The 21,619-nt window shown below is 42.4% G+C and overlaps 1 long non-coding RNA gene across 1 annotated transcript; it reads left to right on the top strand.

Moving 5' to 3' along the window:
• Positions 1-1,961: 1,961 nt before the first annotated feature.
• Positions 1,962-21,255, top strand: LOC129204650 (uncharacterized). Its single transcript, XR_008576461.1, has 4 exons — positions 1,962-2,094; positions 4,564-4,687; positions 17,873-17,921; positions 21,082-21,255. It is a non-coding gene; the product is annotated as an uncharacterized LOC129204650 (long non-coding RNA).
• Positions 21,256-21,619: the final 364 nt, after the last annotated feature.

Below are 21,619 nucleotides of genomic sequence, written 5' to 3'. Positions count from 1 at the left end.
TGTAGGGAGAGCAAGCAAATGACAAACAACTCTAAGTTTTCGTTTCTTTATTTCCTTTTTAATTTTTTTCTTTCCTTTTGGCAAGAGGGCAATATGCTTTCTCCTTAAAGTGGGCTTTAAAGTAGGCAAAAGCCTGCCGCAATTAACCTGCTATTCCTTCTAGGTTTTTTTCAGGAATGATATCGACCTTTGGCAGGATCCTGGCCCTATCTGCCCCCCAAGCTCCAAGCCGGGGGGCGGGGGTTCAGCGGGTTTCCCGGGGCATCCTGGGCACACGCGTTTCTCCCTGGCGGGACCCGGCCCCTTTAGGCGGTTAAAGCTCGCCCGGGATTCACGGAGGCAGTTTGCAGCTCAGAACCGCGGGTTGTTCTTCCCCTGACGTTATTTATTGAGGCATATATTTATTTTTTGCGTTTTGTCTAAAATCCGGATATATCCCATCACAGATGGCACTAAGATCCTGCCCCGACTGAAAATGAAAACACGAGGGAGGATCACTGCGCGTAACTAAATTAAGGCAAACAACAATAGCTTGTTGTTCCGTGATTTGGGGCGAAAGGAATAATTCAAAGCTTTTGCTGCGCGCAATGCGCTGTTCCTCAAGGGGACCGGCCAAGGATTTCAGATATGTAGCGGGTAACTCGATTATGCTAACAAACTCCGCTTGAAAGAAAACGTTGTTGGGCTGGGGGGCGGGGGAGCGGGGTGCTGTGGGCCGGGGGGGCCCGAGCCGGGGCGCCGGCGGGACCGGAGCCCCTGCCCCGCTCCCCGCGCCCGCAGCTCCGCCGGTCCTCCCCAGCCGGGAGCCGTTTGCCGGCCGGCTGGACCTGAGATGCTCGAATAACATTTTCGAAAGAGATGTATTAATTAGGAGATTGGGGCCTGATGCGACGTGACTGTCTGAGCTGGCCTTGGTGAACCTTTCCGCCACCCCCTCCCGGCCGCCCCCCGGTGAAATGGGACTCCGGGGGCGGCACTGTGTCCCCAGCTCAAGGCGCTGTAACCTCCCGCTCTCCCCACGAAACCCGATAGCCCCCCAACTGGCTAATGCGGCCGGTCCTGATTACCTTTATATTATCCCTTCTCAATCTCGGACGCGGGGTTCAGAGTTTTCGCTTACTTCTACTATCAGCACCCTCCCGGCCATTACCCTCAGCATCGATATTTATTTGGGGTGTCGCCCCTCCACAGTCCACAACCAGGCTCGGATCCCGTGGAGGGGACAGCCGGCTGGGGGGCGACTCGGGGGGGAAGAGGGGGGCCCGGGTCGGTGCCCACCCGGCCCCCGCGCCGCTGCCGGCTGCGGGGACCGCCTCAGATGTTCTGCGGCACAGGGAGACTCTCTCAGCAGACAGCGTACAGCTTACAGACAAGACAACAACAACAACAAAAGGCACATATGGTTAAAATAAGGAGAGAGAGAGCTTTCTGCCTTGGGGGATTGGCAATAACTAGCCAGAAATGCAGGGCATTGAATTTAAACTTCTGGTGGGCTTCTGCGGGATTGACAACTTAAATCACACTACAAGCATCAATTTGACAATATTTGTAAACTTCTTGTTTCCAGGGATCTTCTTGATCAGAGATAGACCAGGTTGGTATGAGCTCGAGCCACGAAGGTCTTTTTTTTTTTTTCCCCCTCTTCCTTTCCCCTCTTCCGAGTTGATGAATAGCGATCAGGTTTCTTTTAATGGCTGCCCCCTATTCTCACAGCCTCCCACAACTAACCCAAGAGCCTGTTTCCTCGACCTCAGTTAATTCCGCTGATTATTCCAAGATGATGAGGAAAGCACGAAGATTGTTCACTGTTCCTACCGATTCAAGGCATTTTTGTTACCATCTCCATCTCTGGCTCACGAGGATTTGGCCGGGGAGTATTTTTAGAACAGGCTGCCCTCCCTCCCCTCCTGCCCTCCCTCCCCAGGCAGCTGACAGCTTCGGGGTCTCGGCCATAGCCTTGCCGCTCCGTGGGTACGCGGTCCCGGCCTCGGGGGTGGGGGCCGAGCACAGGCACCCTTCTGGCAGCGGCGCGGGGTGTCTCGGGGCGGGGGCACCGCCGGCATTTCGGCGGCCGCTCAGGTGGCGGTGGCGCAGGTGAGCCCTGCGCGGAGACCCCACGCTCCCGCGGGGGCCGTGGGGCGCGGTGCCTATGGGGGGTGGTGGTGGTGGGGGGTGGATGGGTGTGCAAATCTCCGGCTTCTTCCAGCAGCGCCAGCGGGAATTTCGGCTCCCCCTTCGGAACGAAAGCGGCTCCCCCGGCCGCGGGCTGGGCTGAGGCCGGCCCCAGGGGGCCGTAGGGGGAGATCCACTCCGAGAGATCTCACTAGAGGGCTCTAATACTCAGCTCCGATCGCTGCCGGGAAAACAAGGCTTCGTCCTTAATAGCCTTTACTCTTCCAGATAGGTTCAGCCTGGTAAAGTCTCCCTCCAGTACTGTCAAAGGTGGTTCACGTAGGTCATCACCATGACAAGAAATCCTTTGTCTTCTTAATAATAGCAACCTCCTACCCTGCCCTCCCTGGGAGGGAGCAGAGCTGGTGCATAATGGTACAAGAGGGTTTCGGGGGGTGCCACTCTCTTCTGTATCCATCCCATGGCAAGAGAAGGAAGTGCAGTCCCTAAAATAACCAACACTCCCATTTTACGGTGGGCCCCAGACACGGGTATCCTTGTCAAGAATCAGGGAGCAAGCACTATTTAGGATATGTAGATTTTTTTTCCCTTCACTATAGAAAGAGGTTGCGTAACTTCTTCCATGGTCTATGGAGTGTAGTATCTGTAAACACATCCATCGTTTAAACTCTGCAAGACTGAGGCAAGCTGAAATATAATGCAGTGTTAGCAAGTAATACACACAGAGTTATTAATGTCAAACACCACTGACTGATTTAACTGGAATTTGTTCTGGTTTGGGGTTTTTTTCCCTTTTAAATAATTGCTGTAATTTGCTGTTGGAAATAAATAAAACCAAACAAGACAGTATCAATTAAAACCAAAACAATTATTAGTTGTCAAGGAATCTTCATAATATTTCAGAATGCATTCAGTTTGTTTTAACTCCCAATAATTTTTGTAATAAATAAGTTGCCTTATTTGCAGAAATTAGGAAGTGCAATTTAGTTTGCTTGTCATGTCTTGCAGTTCTCTCAGAAGCTTTGCATACAGAGCAAAACTACAGGAAAAGCTTTGTGGAAAGCTAGATAGTTTAGATAATTTAACATCAATTTAAAGCTGATCGACTTTCCAGTGGAAAATTTGTTACTTCTGAACTGGTGACAATGTTCTGTATTTTCCTCTGTGGACTTTTTCCTGGGTTAATTCTGTCTCTCTCCTTTGATTTCTTCTCCTCTTTATTTCATAGATTCTTGAATCAGCTCAAATACACCATGGACCTTTTACTTCCCAGGAAAAAAAAAAAAGTAAACTAAACAGATCTGGTATCCTACCTGTTTATTTTTAAAAAAATTTTTGTCATCAGGACTTTATGATTAGACTAAGATTGACTTTGCTGCTTATTTAAGGCCAGTCCAGTGAACATGGACAGCTTTGGCTGTGATCTCTCTAAGACAGTGGTTGGGGGGGCCATGCACACCAGGGGTCACTCCCACTAAACGGCACCTGGTTTGACTCCCTCCATCCTGTACTATTCCAGACCTCCAACACTCTCAGAAGTTTTTGCAGTCCCAGGAACTCTTCCATGCTCTCAGTCCACACCCTCTTTTGGCTTCATGCTATGAAAATATCACTTGAACAATTTACAATGCATCCCTTATAGTATCTCTGGTACTCAGAACTAAAACCCCACAGGAAATAATTTTTTTTGAACCACAGAGGCACCACTTGGGACCCAAGCGCCTAGTGACAAATGTCACTTAGCCTCAGGGCCAGAGAAAGGTTCCCAGCTCTGTTTTACTTAGCAACAGGGACATAGTTCAAACATCTTTGCAAGATGGGACTTCCCACCTTCTGAGACTCACTACTTCCTTCTTCTAACACACTTTAATCAGTGCTTAAGTGATTTTTAGTTGTTTCATTCTCCCCATAGGTTGCAGAAGCAGCCCAGATACTAGACATAGGGCTGAAGATTTCACTAAGTGACCTGCAAAGCATGGGATTCTTGTGTAACTACCTCTCAGTTTTTCTATATCTGCTACCTGCTACAGACAGAAAGCAATCAGGAAATTACTCGTTAAAGTGTACACACACATATACACATTTATGTGTATTTATATATGTCTAGCTGTTTTAATTAACTTTTTTTGAATTTTACTTCATGGAAAACAGATTGTAATTTCTTTAAAACTAAACCCTTTTCTTAAACAGTAGGATAACCACATCGGAGTAATATAACCTGATAAACATTTCCTTAATTGTGAGGCCTTCTTCACTTCAGTCACATAAGAGAGGTGGTGGGAGAAAGGAATAGAGCATGAGATAAACTGGACAAAGCCCAGGAACAATTTTACAGAACAAAAGGATTTTTTTCTTTTTCTTTCTCCGGATCAACATTCTGAAACAAATACAGTTGTGGGTGAGGGTGATATGTTCATGTTTCTTTTCAAGTGGAAGGAGGTTGGCAGCAGAATTTGGCATGCATTGAAGAAGTCTGGGAACTGGGCCTTCCAGTCATCATAAAGAAGTGAGCTTCAGCTTCCAAGAAGAGAAGAAAGTAAAGAGGTATAATTGGGTGAGTTACATGAGTTATGATGTGGAAGCTGTAGTGTAATGAGCATGTTTAATGCACATAAGGGAAGGAAAAGTACTCAGTGCCAAATTGGATGCCAGACTTGTGGCTGGCAGAGGTGAGTGGTATGAATTCAGCAAGGAGAGGGCTGTGGCTGAAGATGGTTCTCTTAATCCATCAAACTGTTCTTGGAGACATTTGAATACAGAGGACAGAGATTGCGCCATTAGTTTAAAGGATCAGGGCAAAAAGAATGAACAAAGACTGCAAAACAAAAGAACCAAACACGGTCCCAGCAACATCCCAGAGGAGGCTGTAGATATCACAAATGATCCTGGGATTGCTGGAGGCTAGCCCAGGATAACTTCAGTGATCTCTGTTCTTAAATAAGATGAAGTCTTCAGCTAGGTGAGAGACTCCTGGAGGGATGGGAGAGTATGAATTTCACCGATAGGACATCTCTTTTCTCCACAGCTGCCAAATGTATGAGGGCGCTACGTCATGGGGGAAGGTTTCAGCTAGGGAGAGTTCAAGGAGACAGAGAGTGGTCACCTCAAAATCCTCCGCAGCCTGGGGCCACAGACAGGGAGTAAGGAGCCAGGAGCTCTTTTTATTTTCACACACTCATTTTCAAAGGCAATAGTAGTAATTTTTTCCTCCAGCTCAAGAAGTTTCAGAAAATCCCTATTGGATAAATAAGCCGTGGCCAGCTCCAAGGTAGAAGTGTGCAATATAAATCTAAAGCACATCAGCTGCATTTAGGTAATCAGAGGGCTTGTAGTTTGCCTCATATTAGTGAGTAATTTGGCTGAGTGTTTCAACCTCACATCACAAAAACCTTTATGTTGATGAGCGATGCACCTCTGGCAGAATTTTGAGAACATCTATGGACTCTATTCCTGTCAAAGATGCTTTGTATTTACCATCATTAATTATGCAATCTATTTAGCCTTGTAACGTGTGTCCAGAGAGTAGGAAAAACTTGCTAGCCCTCTACTCTAGCTATGAAATAGGGGAAATACCCTGAGCACACAGAAGTTAACAGAGAGAATCCCAACAGGTCTGTGAGCTCTGGATCAGGGTTCTGAAGAAGTTGAAAGAGTAGGGGAAAAGAGGTTTTGGCATAAAATAAGAGGTAGAAGGAGGCTTGTGAAAGTAAAAGTTTGAAATCTTTCAATGATGTTGATGAAATTCCCTTAGGTATCTTCCAATTAGGCATCTGGCACACAGAGTGGCAGACCATCTAGGATGGCACAGATCTTGGCAGTATTATGGGACTAACATTTTCACAAGGAGGAACTGTTCCTGAACAATATAGAAACCTTTTTTCTTCAATGTCAGGCAGGCATTTTAGGAAGACAAGTCACATTATTATTAATTATGACTCTCTTAAATTGATTCTATTCCTTGGGGACAAGAAGATGAACATTTATCTCTCTGGTTATGTCTCTTAGAGTACTCTAAAAGCACCAAAGAAGTTCAAGATCTTGTTTCTGGTGTATATATCCTTTAGGCTAGTCTTTCAAGACTCCAAAGGTGTTGAGATATGGTTGATATTATGTAACCTTCAGCACTACAGCAGATGTACATCATCCTTCTTCTTTTGAGAAGTCTTATTTGATCTCTGGAGACCTATAATATGATCCTCGTTCAATCATTTTGAGCTTAAAGGGAACTTTTCCAGGGCATTATAGAAGCAGCAAAGTTTAAATGATCATTGTATGTAGAGTTTGATGCAGCAGGCACTTTTTCTGCCATATGTTAAATAAACAACTAGTTACTGTGTACTACGTGGTGATGCAGGCTGATAATCTGCTGCCGACTAACATGATGTCATGTCAAGACTTGAACTATTTCCTTATATAGTCCTCAAGAAATAGGATTTTTTTTTCCCCTGCATCTGAAAATTCACAGGCAAATATGCAACCAATCAAATCTTGCACAGATGCTAACACCCAGATGTGTGTGTTTCTGTGTGGAAGTAATCTATAGCTAGCAGAACTCTTGGATAGAGAAATCCTGTAAAAATACAGATTAGGCACACATAAGTTAAATATGTCTCACTAGCATGCCAAGAATTTATAGTTTTATGAAATCTGTATTAGGTACAGAACTCTCAATATTTCCTTCTGAAACCTTTTCATTAATGTACAAAAGGGAGAATGTAGATTTCTGTGATAATCAGCAGAACCTTCCTATTTCATGTACAACAAACCAAAAGAACCATATGACCTTACTTCCAAGGGCCAACTCTTGCCATCCAAACTCCCGTTAAAAGTTAGCACTTGAGTAATCTTATCTTTTAACAATAAACTCTACAATAAACCCGTGCAATTTAGCAATAATAATGAATAGTAGGTTTGCATATTGGGTGGAACTTTTTGAGTAAGACTGTCCAATATTGGCTACGCTAAAAATCCAGCAGTACTGGATTTGACCATTTAGATTGACAACTTAGATACATAACAGAGATGGGAAAGAGTGCAAATGTAGATTTAAGTTTTCTTTTTTAAATGAGAAAATACCTATATCTGAGCAGACTTATGTCTTGTTCAGCTTGATACACCTTATATCCTCAGTAAATTAGAAGGGGCTATTTTAAAATCAGGGAGCCATAGAAGGTCGAAACCAGATTAAAAACTCAGAGCTTAAACCTAGGGTAAATACTTGCAGGAGTTCAAGCCTTCACTCCTTACTTCCGTGTAAGTCAATAGCTTATCAGCCAGTGGAAAAAAAGGAAAGATTTCTCTCTGCGTGCCTGGGTGTGTTGTACATGTACATATATTACATATATGTATGCATGCACACATGCACACATACACACACACACACACAGACTTAATCTTTTTATAAATATGGCCTGAATGTTCTTTGCATCTTCTCATTAAATCAATAGAATTTTGCTGAAACAAAGAGTTCTGAATATTGCTGCATTAGATCTATTTCTTTGACAAATTATGAAACATGCAAAAGAGTTGACAAGCACACCTTACTGTGATGGAGCTACTGAACATCTGGAACTAACAAACAGAATATGCCCTTTATTGATGTGTAAGTTAAATTCTTTCATTGCCACCTGGTTTGTTGAAAAATTTGGTAGAAGGGTAAGTACTAATTAGATTTTCTGTAATACCTTCACTGACGACTCAGATGATTTTACACAGTTGGCGTAAAATAAACTTGAGTGAAGAAGGCCAGTGGAGAAGAATAGGAAGTAGGAAATAATACATGTTTTAATATCCATTTTCACAGAAGTGGATATATAACATAGGAGCTTTTTGCACTTCTCTTAATGCTCCCCACTGCCTTATATTACATTAATCTAGTGTCTGCTTAATAGAGATAATGAGTAGCTTCTCATTAGTTAAAATCTATGGCAGCATATAAAGGGAAAAGGAGTGATCTCTCCCCAAATGTAAAGTACTAAGCATTCGTATTCACCTACAACAGAAACGTGAGTCCCTTTTTTCCTGTAGAAGGAATATGCCCCTACAAATGAGAGAACCACCACCAAACCCCATGAGAGCCAGTGGGAATTGGTTTTCTCCATTCCTTTGTGTCTGTGTTTGAGTTCCTTGCAGAAACCAGTCCAACTTAGATATTAACTTCATATTAAGAAGATTCACCCTTTTGGAGATGTCGAAGTACAGATTAGTCTGAATTGAGACACCAGGGTCAAAACCAAGCAAAGCTGCAGGACATCAAATCCAGTTCTGAACTCTGGAGTTCAAGGGCAGATTAATTTCATTCTAACGATGTGGTTGCTCAGCATGCTGTTGGTGCTCTCCTTATCTGTCTCCAATTCAGAGACCTGAACTGGTATCTTATTTGAGAAAGGCTGAACAACCTTGCCTGTGAAACCCCCCTTTCCTTGCCTCACTCCAACACTGTGTATTTTTCATGGGCAGATGGTCATTGGCAGATCACATTACTTTCTGGGTATCTTCTGACGGCTGTTCAACCTCAGAAACAAAAAGGAGCAAGGGAAAGCTGCCAAGTCCATTTGCTTTATGTGACTCCCCACTTCAGCCACACAAGAAAAGGCCTTGCCTCTTTAACCTGGGCAGTTGATGCCTGGATTTTCTCTTCATATGTATCCTCTACAACGGAACCGTGGACTTGAGAGGAAACAAGCTTAATATGCCATGTGCTTCCTATTTGTCGAGGGTATCAATGCTGAAGTTCTGTTGGCATGCTAAAATGTGAACATTTTTACAGCGTAACAGGTTATGGAAGCTGCTCTTGATAAATTCCAGTAATGGCATTTTACACTCCATGTGCTCCTTTCTGTGAATGACAGATTGCTGTATTAGGGCTCCAAAGATGCTCCTGACAAGGGCGATTCAGCATATGAAGAAAGCAGAACATGTGTCTAATTCAGTGTTTCTACATGCCCTAGCACGTTTACACAGGACTGCAATGTTGTTCTCTCTGATGTATCAGGGCAAGGAAAAACTCTGTTCAGAGTAAGTTAGACATTCCTTAATACCATCAGAGTCTCTGCTGATGCAAACCTAAAAACAAACATATGGCCATGTTTACTTCTCCTTGACTCTTGACTGATTCTAAAGGTATATGAGGAAGAAGTTCACCAGATTTTTTTCCTGTTAACTGGGCAGTAGGAAAAGGGACCATGGCAGGTGATAGACTGGAGGTGGATGACGTGGCTTGTTGGAAAGAAGGGGTTAGAGATTAAACAACCTGACTTAGTAATTACTGGAAGTCTTCACATTGAAAATAGAGTAACCAGGTAAAAGTATCGACTCGTATTCTGTACTCTGAAGGTGCTTTTTGCAAGAAGACAGTTCAAAACCTTGGCCAGTGGGACTCTTCCAGGCATAGAAATCACTGCTGGATTTATCCATTCAGTGGAACCAATGGGAACAAAGTACAAAGATACAAATATATAACTGTTTGTGATTGACTAAATACCTAAACCATGTATCATCATCTGTTAAGTGCTCTCTAAAAACAGCACATAGAACCAGTTGTAAATACTAGAAACACTGTGCCTGATTTAGAAACATTAAGAATAACCCAAACATTTCTCAAATGCACATTTTTAACTTTGCTCCGATCTCTGTTTTGTGGTTTACTCGTCAGCATTCAAGGTGGATGTATGAGATTCCATTTCAAGTTTTAACTTAATGGCTTCACTTAAGAAACAGGAGAAAAGGAAAGTAATATGAATTAAACATTACATATGATTTGGCAAAGCACTTTCAGGAATTCCATAAGGAAGAGTAAAAAAAAACCCCAAACCCCACACAGTTGCATGGAGTTAGTAGCAACAATGAATAGTGCAGTTACCGTTTAAAAGTACACACTTTTCAGTCAGTCTTGGCTGGTGAAATGTAGAAGCTTAATGTGGATTACACTTTTTAAATCTTTCAACATCAAAAAATAGATGTAGTGTGTTTTTATTTCAGAGTACTTTGCATGCAATCTCAAGATAAATGGGAGAGACTGATTGTGTTTGTACCTGTGCCAGACGTTGTCGTTAGATATTGCTGTTTTGTTTCATCAGCCAGATGAATTTACCCAGGGACATCGATCAGATACCTACATTTAAAAGAACACACTGTCAAATTAGTGGATAGAAAGAGCACATTATGAGAGAGAAATTGTCTGGTGAAAGATTTAAAGACTGACTCACTTGTGTTTTGTTTCATTAAATGTGGGGTAGTCCCTTTTCATTTTCCATTTAGCAAAAACATTCATGGACTCCATTACAACATCAGCCTTATAACAAACTAGCTGGCTCAGGATACACACGAGCCTCCTTAGAAAACATACAGCTCCCCTTCTTACAGGTTCTAGATTACCTTAAAACGTGGGGCCTGGGCTAGGCAACCCCACTGGCCTTCGTGGAGAGACTCCCATGTGCTTCAGTACAGGGGAGGGCTTGGGATGGGGAGGGGGTGCATGTGCCTCTCGAAGGGACACAGAATATATTCCAAATGGGGAAACACAAAAAGCCCTAGGAAAACTACCCACATGTTGTCTTTCCCCTCCTCTCTTGTAGATGCTCTTGGCAGATAATGATTCTTGCACGAAGGGTCAAGTGAGCAGCTCGTGGTGGTAATGGAGGGGTGAGGATCAGGGTGGAGAATGGAGGTATGAGAGCACACAGGAGTTAGGGGAGATCTAGGCGAGCAGAAAAAGAAAGGAACAGGTATTAGAAAAAGCTTCAGAAGTTACAACTGACAATATTTCATCTTTATTTTGGTAACATTGGTAATGTTGTTATTCAGGTTGGCTAAAAACCCTTCTTCAAAAGAGTTTGTCAGAGTTTCATTTTATAAAAAAGGTAAACAAAATACACTCTAAACACCTTGTGTTTTTTGTCTTTTAAGTCTTTGTCTTACTGGTAATTTCCTGCTGTCTTATTTATTATACACTAAGTGTTTCTAGACAGAAAATGTACTTTCTAGTTGATACTTATATGATATCCATCTGTGTGTCTCTACATATGTATTTATATATACATACAGAACCCAGTGGACCCTGAAGCCCACCTCTATCCTGCACAGCAAGAGCAGGTCATTGCAGGCCCAGGCAAGAACTACACAACTCAGGCACCTCTGTGCATTTTCATTTCAGTGGCAAAGGTTGAAAGGCACTTGCCTAATGTTGTGAGGAAGCCCAAAGGTGGGGTGTCTTGGGAGAACCATCTGGCTGTAACCGCGGTCTTTCCCCACATGTGCTTGCCTGCTTGCTGCCCTCTAAGTAGCAAGACATTACTACTTTGGTGCAATATCATGGTCAAAGAGCACAGCAGGTCATTAAGTGCTTCAGTTGCATGTTGAGGTCATGCTTACTTTCAAACCCCACACCTTAGGCCTCTTGAAGCTAAGCAAGCAGACGTGGAAAGAGTTCATGGCAGGCTTTTACCCAGTAGAAACCCAGTGTTACTAGTCTTAAATCTACTAGCTCTCATTGTCATTCGTATGTTGGAGCACCAGTGTGCGCTCCTTGCTGTGAGGATCCCTGGCAAATGGGCCACCCAGTGTACTGAGCAGGAGCACCCCAAATCTTGGTAGTACCCAGACAGTTGCCGTTCCAAAGCCAGACTTCATGGCTCAAACTGACACTTCATAGAGAAAGTGCTCCGCATAAATTGTCAGCTTTGAAACCAAACACTTCCACACCTAGCCTGCACCGTAAATCAAGCTTTGGTGCTACTTTCCAGTCAGCTCCATTACACAAGTAGTCTGATTTAATTTTATGGTAAAGATGTATTTTAGCTAAAACGGCGGTTTTATGTGGAGTGGGGGATAAACAGGACTATTTTATTCATGAAATGAAAGGCTGTGAGATTGTAAGAGACAGGCACAGGGAGTGCAGGTGCAGTACCAAATCCCTACCTGGCTGGCTCAGTACCTGGGCTTGGTGCCTGGATTCCCTCATGTTCAGATCTGCAGCATCACCACAATATATCAGAATCTCCCACGAAAGCTTTCATTCCTCATATCCAAAAAGACATTTCCATTAATGCACGTGAAATTTTGCCCTAGGTCTTTTGAGAGTGAAAAGAGCCATCCCCCAAACCTACTGTACCGTCCGTGGTCCCCAGAAATGTTAATTCATCATTAAAATTATTAAACAGTAAATGGCTGAGATGTATTATTACAAACTTGAAGGATTTCCTTTGATTGTTTTAAAATCTCTGTTTTAATTTGAGTCATCTATTTTTTTCCTTTTACAGTTTTGAATGCTGCATCTTACCATATGTGAAATGTTTCTTAAAGGTGTCAAAGTGACTTGTCATGGGTTTGGAATGAGAACTAAATTAAATGTCCATACTGTAGCATACTTATATAAATAATGAGATATTCCAGTATAAACCATTCATTTGGCAGTCATTTCTGCATCAGCAAGTACTAAGTGCTATAGAATTCCTGCCTAACTTTGACACATGCAGAGAAAATCAGGAAGGAAAATGTGTGTGTTTAGAACTTTATAGAAAAAGACAGCCCCTTGTAGTCCGTTGCCATGAAAGTATTTCTAGCTTTTTTGGAAACAGTGCAAGAGGTTTAACAAAATGCTCTGGATTCACAGCAGAATGCTGGAGCATTCAGCTGCCTCCCGCTGCACTCCAAAACTTGTTTCCATAATTTAGAAACAGAGAGGGTGGAAATGGATAACAAAGTCATTAACGAGCACCAAGAATGATTTATTATGGGTGATATAGTGTCGCTGCTTTTAAGAAAAAATACATTAAATAAAAATTCTTCATAAAATAAAAAATCTTTCCTATTGAACATTGCGCAGAATTTGCTTTATTAGTGTATTATATCACCACATTGCCAGGTCTGGCATTTCTCACACAAATAATGTTTCAAAGTGCTAGCAAGGCTTGTGGGCTGCAGTGCAAACCATGTTAGGAATACTGCTTTTACAGAAACACAACAGTAGCAAAGCTCCTTTTGCTGGGGTTCTGGAAACAGTTAGCACTGGAGGACCCTTTTATCTTGCAGCAGCTTCACAAACTTGCGTCGCACCAGGCTAGCAATAACCAAAAAATAGTTAGTTCCAAACTGTCTTTCCAACTGCCTAGCTGCTTTAAGACAGTTTTTAGGTTACGAGTCTTTCGCACTCACAGATCCACGCACAAATACTTTGAGAGCATGAGTGGAAAATAAACCTTGTCTTCTAGGTGCATTTTATCTTCAGACAAGAGGCATCCGATAGCTGTTGAAACGGCATCCGGATTTGTTGGCAGCCGGCCTAGGGACGGATCCCCCACCTGCTGAAGAGCATGCCCCAGACCCCCAGGCTGCCCGAGGTGTGCAGTCTGGCCCAAAACGGCCACGGACCTTTCTCACCAGTACAGACACCCTTCAGGTTTAAGTCTGAGCCGTGCTGGTTGGGATGCGAGAGGGAACTTTTGCCGGCACCAGGCATGGAGTAACCGTCTGTCTATAGATTTGCACATGATTCATCTCCAAAAACTTTAACCAATGCCTTGAATGATCTCAGAAATCTCTCAGGATTAAGAAATAAATAAATAACCCATTCCAATATTTGCTTATGCCTCAGTGACTTAAAAGATTAAAATCATTTGGCATACCATGGAATTGAAGTTCATAAACGTAGCTAATAGCTTGTAGCTTTTCAGAGATTGCTCCGTCTAAATAGAGGAGTGTTTCTAAGTAATTTACAGGTGCATTGCAGTTAGCTTCAAAACCATGGTTAGTTACATGAAATCACAAGCTTTCAGCAAATAATTTAATCTACTGTCAATCTTCATTTAATCATGCAAAATGAGATAATTTTATGTTTTTATTGCAACTGATATCTGAAGTTTACTGGCAGGATGCACAAGCCTTCTACTGCACTCTTTATAACTGTGTCCCTAACTGTGCATGGTGGAACTTGGGGAGCAGCAGAGCCCCCCAGCAAGGGTAGCGGTATGCCTACACCACCCAGTCGTGGTCTGGGTTGCATATAGGAGTGCATGATGGCACCAGGCACCCCAGGTAACTCAAGAGCGCAATAAAGAATAATTTCACTAGTTGTTAAGTTGGACTCAAGAGATGTTATTGGGTTAGGAAGTATTAGCTTCTTACATTCTCTTTGGCATCCTTAATGTACCCTTGTAATAATGCAGCAGGATTTTTTTTTTCCTTCCATCTGCTAGGGATAATTTACTGACAATTCATTGCTCACTTTGCCGTGGGTTACAACCCAAGAGTTCATTAATTAAACATCTATTTCTGTAAAGATTATAGAACTGTATGGAGCAACAAAGTTGCTATGAACTTTTTCCTTAAAATCGTCTCTGACAGGCAATCTCACTAAGTATTCCCTGATCTGAGCTCTGTTCGTATGGCTTAAGAATATGTATCAATAACTCAAGGGTACAAAAGTGTCAGGGAGTTGCAATTATCCTCAGGACAAACATTGGGGGAAAAAAAAAAAAGGACACAAGCTAAGCCATAGAAAAACTTTGTTATGGCACTCCAATTTACCTTGTCCAATAGTGACTAGGTAAATAGTGACTCCATTGCATAATGATATATTTATGATGAGTGCATAGCAGAGTTTGAAGCCTTATTTTTTTTTTAAACTCCTTAGCTTTTGGTTTTCTCCCCCCCGCCCTGCCCCCCGAGTCATGATGCAGGGTAGAACTCAAACATGAATAGAGCCACATTGCACAACCAGGTTTTAAGCAGATTTGTCACAGAGCATACTACATCCTGCAACCTCATGGAAAAAACCCTCTGACCAGCTCCTGCCCACTCCGCACTAAACTACATGAACACGTGAAGTGAGACAGCTATGGGAAGGGATGTCAGCGGGTGTCAAAGCGCTTAGGACCTCTGCTCTGCCATCACTTCCTCCGAACGTTGGCCAAGAGGTTCCTGCGTCAGAGCCTGTTGGGGTAAGAGATGAATGCGGAAAGCTGATTATGTATTGGCTACTGATTCCAGCACTGCAGAGAGGTAAAAGTCAAGTAAAACTCATTATTTTATTACACTATCATAGTTTTTTTACTATATTGCACTCTGAAGACTTTTGCAAGTCCCAGAGCAATATTTTGATTTGCTCATTTGAAAAAAATGCATTGTAAGAGAGTTCATGGAGATCTAGTATTTTCTAGTGTTAGCATTTCTATTTTTATGCTGCCCTGCTTTCCCCCAACATTTTATTTCTCCATTAATTTTAATTAGGCTCTCACTGGATTTCAAGTGCAGTTAAAGTACAGAAATAGAAAAGGTTTCTTGCCAAGACTGACCAAGATGTCACTGAGATGCATAGTCCCACATCCTCCCACTCTTCATTTCTAAAGATTTATATTTTCAATCCAACACACACACACAGAGACTCAAACACAAAGGGGCACTAAATCAGTGCCATCGGCCCCTGGCAACGGGGCAGTGCCCTCTGAGATGGTGAACACAGCCTCGCGAGCCAAATCAACTTCCTGGGGCCTTGGGCATTCTGGTCAGCCGAGGAAGCACTGAGGTGGGTCTTCTAGCTTTGTGGTCAGATTGGCTTCCCACTGGTCACAGCGCCTGGGAAGAGTGAAGGTGGTATTGTATTACCTGTGCTCCATGGATCTGGCTTTGGACTAAGCAGGGTCATGCTGGTCAGTATGGATGAGCCCTTCATGCATTTGGTGTTCTCACCATAGCTGGGTAAACCATTGGCCATTCCAAATGGAAAATGCATGAGACATTTGTAAGAGAGATACTGTTTCTGTCAGAGATATGGAATATGAGTGGACCCTTAAAATTATTTATTTGTTCTAATTAGTAACAATACATGCTTCTGCATAAAGTGTTGGAAGGAAGTATTATTTGCTGCAGCCCAATTCGAGGCCACGTTTGACTGTCATTTTAAAGACACAAGGGACATTGTTTCTGCCTGAAGCTATGGGGAACTGGCACAATGCCACTTTCACAAGGCTGAACAGGACAGTCTCTGGGCTCTCCAGGGTAGCACTCTAAAGTGTTTTTCAGGGCAACCTTGAGGGACATGTGTGTGAGAGGGGGTTACAGGGAGGGGACTCCTCCTGGCTGTGTACCTGCCCCTTACCCACCTCTTGTGGGACAGCCCTCTTCCCATCACCTCAGCTGCCCAACAACACGCTTTCTGCAATGGAAATCCCACTCGGAGTGCTTCCCTCCTCTTTGCTGGCTAGGGGTGAGCAAGGAGACATTTCCCTCCCCGCCTCCCTTTCTGTAACACCTGGCCAAGCAAGAGACACGAAGAGAGAAAAAGCCCCAAAGCAATGTGTGCTCCTTCCTCTTTTCCCATGACCTGGATGAGGGAGAAGGGGAACCGGTCACAGCCCTGCTCCTTGGCAGCGTCCTGGGGCAGACACTCAGAGTAGGGAGAAATGTGGCTGGGGCTGGAGAGCTGACTTAGACAGTGGGACAAAACTTTTTGCTGTACAGGCTGCCATATGGGGATGATAGCTCCTTTGGGTGAAGTTGTTTTGTTTTTAATACTATAGAAGTACTGTATGCCATTGTCTCAGGTGTTGAGAGCTTTCCAAATTCTCTCAGGATCATCCCCTACCTCTTAGGTAGACCTCAGAGAAGAAGTTTACCACATGGAAATGCAAACTTACACAATTCCCCACTACTCAAAAGTCCTTGAATGGGATCCAGATGATGTGGGATCATGAGAAAGAGAGACCGAGCCATGGTTACAGTCAGGGTGTGCTCCAAGATCACTTCTGCTCACACAAATATTTACTTCCAAGAGACACAGAGATATACATTCTGCAAGACATCACATTACTTTCCAGTATTTGCAATCGCCTGATCAGTGTTTGGTTGATCTGATAGCTGCCTGAAGTATAGGTTATAACGAGTTATCACACTTTTCTGGCAGCACTGAGTGCAACAAAAAAGCTGTAAGAGAAGTGATCTATAGTCCTCAATTGCATGAACTTGGAATGGCAGATAAGAAGCAGATCCATTATTTCCATCTGCAGAAGGCAGCCATCTTATATCTCTATGATCTTTACTGCAGATAAAGGTGAAGTAAACCTCTTGCCTTACAGAAAGCCCTCTGTCCCCTTGGTTCAGAGCATAAGCTCCCCTGGCAACATAACAGGCATAACAGTGAAAAAGCAGACTTCTATTAACCACTCCCAAAGAGAATATGCATTTAATCATATGCTTCATTTTAAGCTTGTGCTTGAACTTTGATCACTTTTTAATTTTGGATGTTAATAAAAATGCTTTGTGGGATCAAACCAGTAATTCATAAGCAAATTTATAGCTATTATTTCCCAATTCACTCAATTTCCAACCAATTATTATTGGCAAAGGGAGGCACAGGGTTTTCTGTCACTGCTAGATTTCCACAACAACAAAGGTCTCCCTTCAGTCTCTTTCCAACAAGATTGGATTGATTAACTATGCTACTGTTTATTTTGCTGTACCTGCCAAGTATATGGTAATGCAGAAATAGGAAAAATTATCCTAATGTGAATATGTGGACAACTGAGAATGCCAGAACAAATATCATCCCTGAACATGTAACAATTCCCATTTCATTTCAGGACACCAGTGTTTAAGATGCACCTCCCAGACAAACAAAGATAATGTCAGTTTCTAATTCAAGTTGGCCGTTTCATAACAAAATATGTTGAGAACATTTATCAGAAAATAGTTTAGCTTGAAAAGTAAATGACACATTTTTTTTTTTTCCCCTTGGCATGGCCAGGTTTGCCCTGGAACCCTGACGGGAAATGGAAAGGTGTACATTCAGAAGGGTAAGTAAGGAAAGCTGGAGACACAGTATAATTTGGGACCTTAGCATCTTATCTTAGGATCAGAATCCCAAAACAAAGGCTCAGACTTATACTGATGTGAAGAACATAACAGAGTTAGGGAAGACAGACAACAGCAAGACAAAGCAAAGCAATGTTTCCTCGTGCTCCTTCTTTTCAACTTGATGTTGCATGGGGAGAAATACTGAAGAGTGTCAGGGAGGGAAGGGAAAGAAGGTGATCTCCCATGCTGTAAAGCCAACTCTCTTCTTGCTTTTCCCTTTTTCCTTTCCCTCACTGTAGTTTTATATACCCATCAGTGATGTTCTAGATACGCACCTGGAAACTTTGATCATGAACCATCATCATATATGGATGTCCTTCAATTTCAGTGAAGTTTTTCTGTGGATGCACAGAAGGAATTGAGGCAAGCAATGACAGAAAATACGATTTTCTGCAGCCATTTCCACTGAGATTGAATGGTGATCCTTTAAATAACAGTCTGATCTGGTGTTCTGCTCATTGTAATATCAGTATCATCCTCAGAAAGTGGGACTGAGATCCAAGCTGAGATTCAGGATCTGTACTGCTTAGGGAACACGATTACCTATTTGCTATATCCCAACCTCACGCAACAAAAATCTGAACACAGTTATTACTGACCAAATTGTAGGTAAGAGTTCAAATCAAATCTTAAGAGCAACCACTGGACTCTGAATGGTTTGGAGCAGAGTTTGGAGCAGTATTTCATCCTCAGTTCTTATAGCCATAGTGGATCAAATCAAAAGCCTGTTTCACATTTTCTTTGAATTATGAGAGTTCAAAATCCAGATCATAACTTTGCTGTTCAGTGGAAATATATTCATTGGCATCAGTGTTTCTGAATGGATTAACTCGGCCATTGTGGACTACAGATCCTGCAGTTTACTTCAAGATAAGCATGAGCAGTGTCAGACCAAACATTTTGGAAATTTTCCAACAGAAAAGGCTTGCTCATGGAAACTAAGTGTTCTGTAGAAAAGCCGTGAATTTGATGAATCTATTGAAAGAAGTCCAGCAGGCATCTGACCAAAACCTGACCATTTTTCAGTCAGTTCACCTACCTTTCTTTTCCCTGCCAGGCTCTACCAGCCTCCATGGGCTAACAGGGCTCCACAGGACAGGGAAAAAGCAAAGGCAGTTTTGGGTTTCTGGGGAGCAGATTTCGCACCACAGCTCTAGAAATTTTCACACTGACAGTATTTGACTGTCCCTCAGGTGAAGTACTATAAGATTTTTGGATGCATTTTCAACAACAAACATGAAAGTTTCCTCTGAAAATGTATCTCTTCTCCCATGAGAGGAAATTCATTGTCACTACTTGGATCCACCACAGCTCTGCCTCAGTGGTCACTCAGTGACGCAGAAGCTCAGTTTCCAGGTCGCTGATGTCTGTGACTGTACCACCAGGATCAGACTCAATGAGGAAGATGAGGTTAGCGTGCGGTTCAGCTTCTCACAACGCACTGCTGGGGATGGGGTTGTTCAGGTCCTTGGGCTGGGGCCAACTCCTCTCCTGATTTATCCTAAGACCAAAGAGCCTTCAAAGGCAGTGCCATGGGTTTTTATTGTGTACCAGAGAGAACTGCTCAGCAGAGGCTACCGACTGTGCCACAGACCTCCAAACATCCATAAGATGGAAATAAACATCAGTAGTTACTGAGACATACTAGATATGACCTCACGACCTAGAAATGGAAAGCTTTCTATGTAAACCATTTACTCAAGCAAAGTTGTGCCACAAGAAGGAATAGTCTTACTTTTCACCATCTCTATTTATTAAAACCATAGCTAACTTGTTCCTTGATAACTTGATTTATGAATTTTGTGACAAATTGCTTGCTTAATTGAAATATGTCAGGTTTCTAAATACTGAAGTTAATTATCCCTTCTCTTCTAGTGGAGACTGACCTTTAATTGTACAATATTAATCCACATATTGTATGAATTATGCGAAATATCCATTTTGTATGTAGAGAGAGACATGCATGTGTTATTGGAGTGGAGTACAGTTACATAATTATTTTTAATTTAGGATATCAGTTTAATTAAATACTTGCAGAAACCAAGCTTTTTCAGGAAATTTGCAATTACAATCAATTTGAATGTACAGCTACATTAATATGGTGACAAGCCCAATAAAAAACCTAACTAAGTAATTATGGGCAGGTGCTGAACAGATGTGTAAATAGAAGGTCTCTGCATGGAACATTGTTATATATCATTTTGAAAAGCGAAAGAAACCTGTTATCCATAGCCATTCATATATGCAGTTATAATCAGTCACAAAAAAGTTAGTTCTTTGAATTTAGATAAATCATTTAAAAACGTGTATGGCACTTACGCTTTCATTTTCTGTTTCTGGAAAGAAAGTCTAGTTGATTGAAGACTGCTGCTCTACTGTACTCAAAGAGTCTGCCGCGCTATTGAAATATATTCTTCTTTCAACACATTTATGATGAGTGGGTTTTAAGTTTGGAATGGTTTAACAGTCAAAACAATTCACATTCCATATTACAAGTTGAGCTTTATTTAAAAAGGGGGGGAGGCTAAGACTAGTTTAGAGTTGTTTGCTCAAGTTATCAGATTGCCAAAAGTCCAATTTAACCTCCAAATAGTTGGAAAACAATGAAATTGCATTACTACTGTGAATTGCTTTTAGATAGATTTACAGTGGTTGGTTTTTTTGTTGGTTTTGGTTTTTTTTTGTTCAAACCAGTATATTAAGAAATACTTTTTCAAGTCTTCTATTTTTGTGTGACATCTCTTCTTGTGAAGTGGGTTAGAAACAATCATATAATTTCTATGTATTTTCTATAGCAATCGTATAGAAATCCCAAGGAGAAACTGGCATCTAAGGAAAGATGCATGTGAGTCAGCCCCCTGGATGGAATGGGATCCCCTAAGCTGTCTATGGGAGATCTCAATGTCTAAAGTAGCCACTTCTTAATGAGGTGCATGTCTAAATTAGACTCTTTCAGGAACTTAGATGCTTTATTCCAGACTGCAGAGATATGCCTTCCTCTCCTCAAGGTTCACAGCTCTAAAATGGATCCCAGTGGCCAAGCTAGGCTCTTCCCAAGCGATACTGAAAGAGAAGTAAAGTGCTTTTTCTCATTCTAAGGAATAGCTACGCTGGCTGTTGGCACTACGGAAAGCTGCAAGATGCAGATGGAGTTGTGCACCGTTCTCTTCCTTATCCCACCATGTGCAGGGCCACCACCTTGTCTGGAAAAGGAGCAACAATTGCCATGTCTGGAGAGAGATTAATAATAAAGCTGTACTAGTGCTGCTGCAATAAAAATTGGCTGGACAGATTCCACTCATCTATTTCATTTGTAAAAGGTGAAACTGTAAAAGCACATAGCTGTATTCCAAACATGCTATGAAATATTTCAGGTGGGCAGGGAGAAGAAGTGGGGAATGCAGCCTTGCACCCTGCAGACCCCTGCAGCTGAATGGCCCGTGTGGCTCACATAAACGGCAGTAACTTATATACTGTATGCTGGTATAGCACCCTTCTGTACTGCCAGAAGGCAATAGCCAGCCTGCAGCCAGTATTAGAGCAGAAAGATGACGCTATTAGGTGTAACAACCTTTACCCTTCCCTCAACTCCAAACTCCAAGGTAATACAAGCATTGTCTCTAGAAAATAAAAAAAG

The sequence above is a fragment of the Grus americana genome, chromosome 3, assembly GCF_028858705.1.
Source record: "Grus americana isolate bGruAme1 chromosome 3, bGruAme1.mat, whole genome shotgun sequence".
NCBI classification, from domain to species: domain Eukaryota; kingdom Metazoa; phylum Chordata; class Aves; order Gruiformes; family Gruidae; genus Grus; species Grus americana.
The sequence above is the reverse complement of the archived record's forward strand: the minus strand, read 5'-3'. Positions and strand labels throughout refer to the sequence as shown.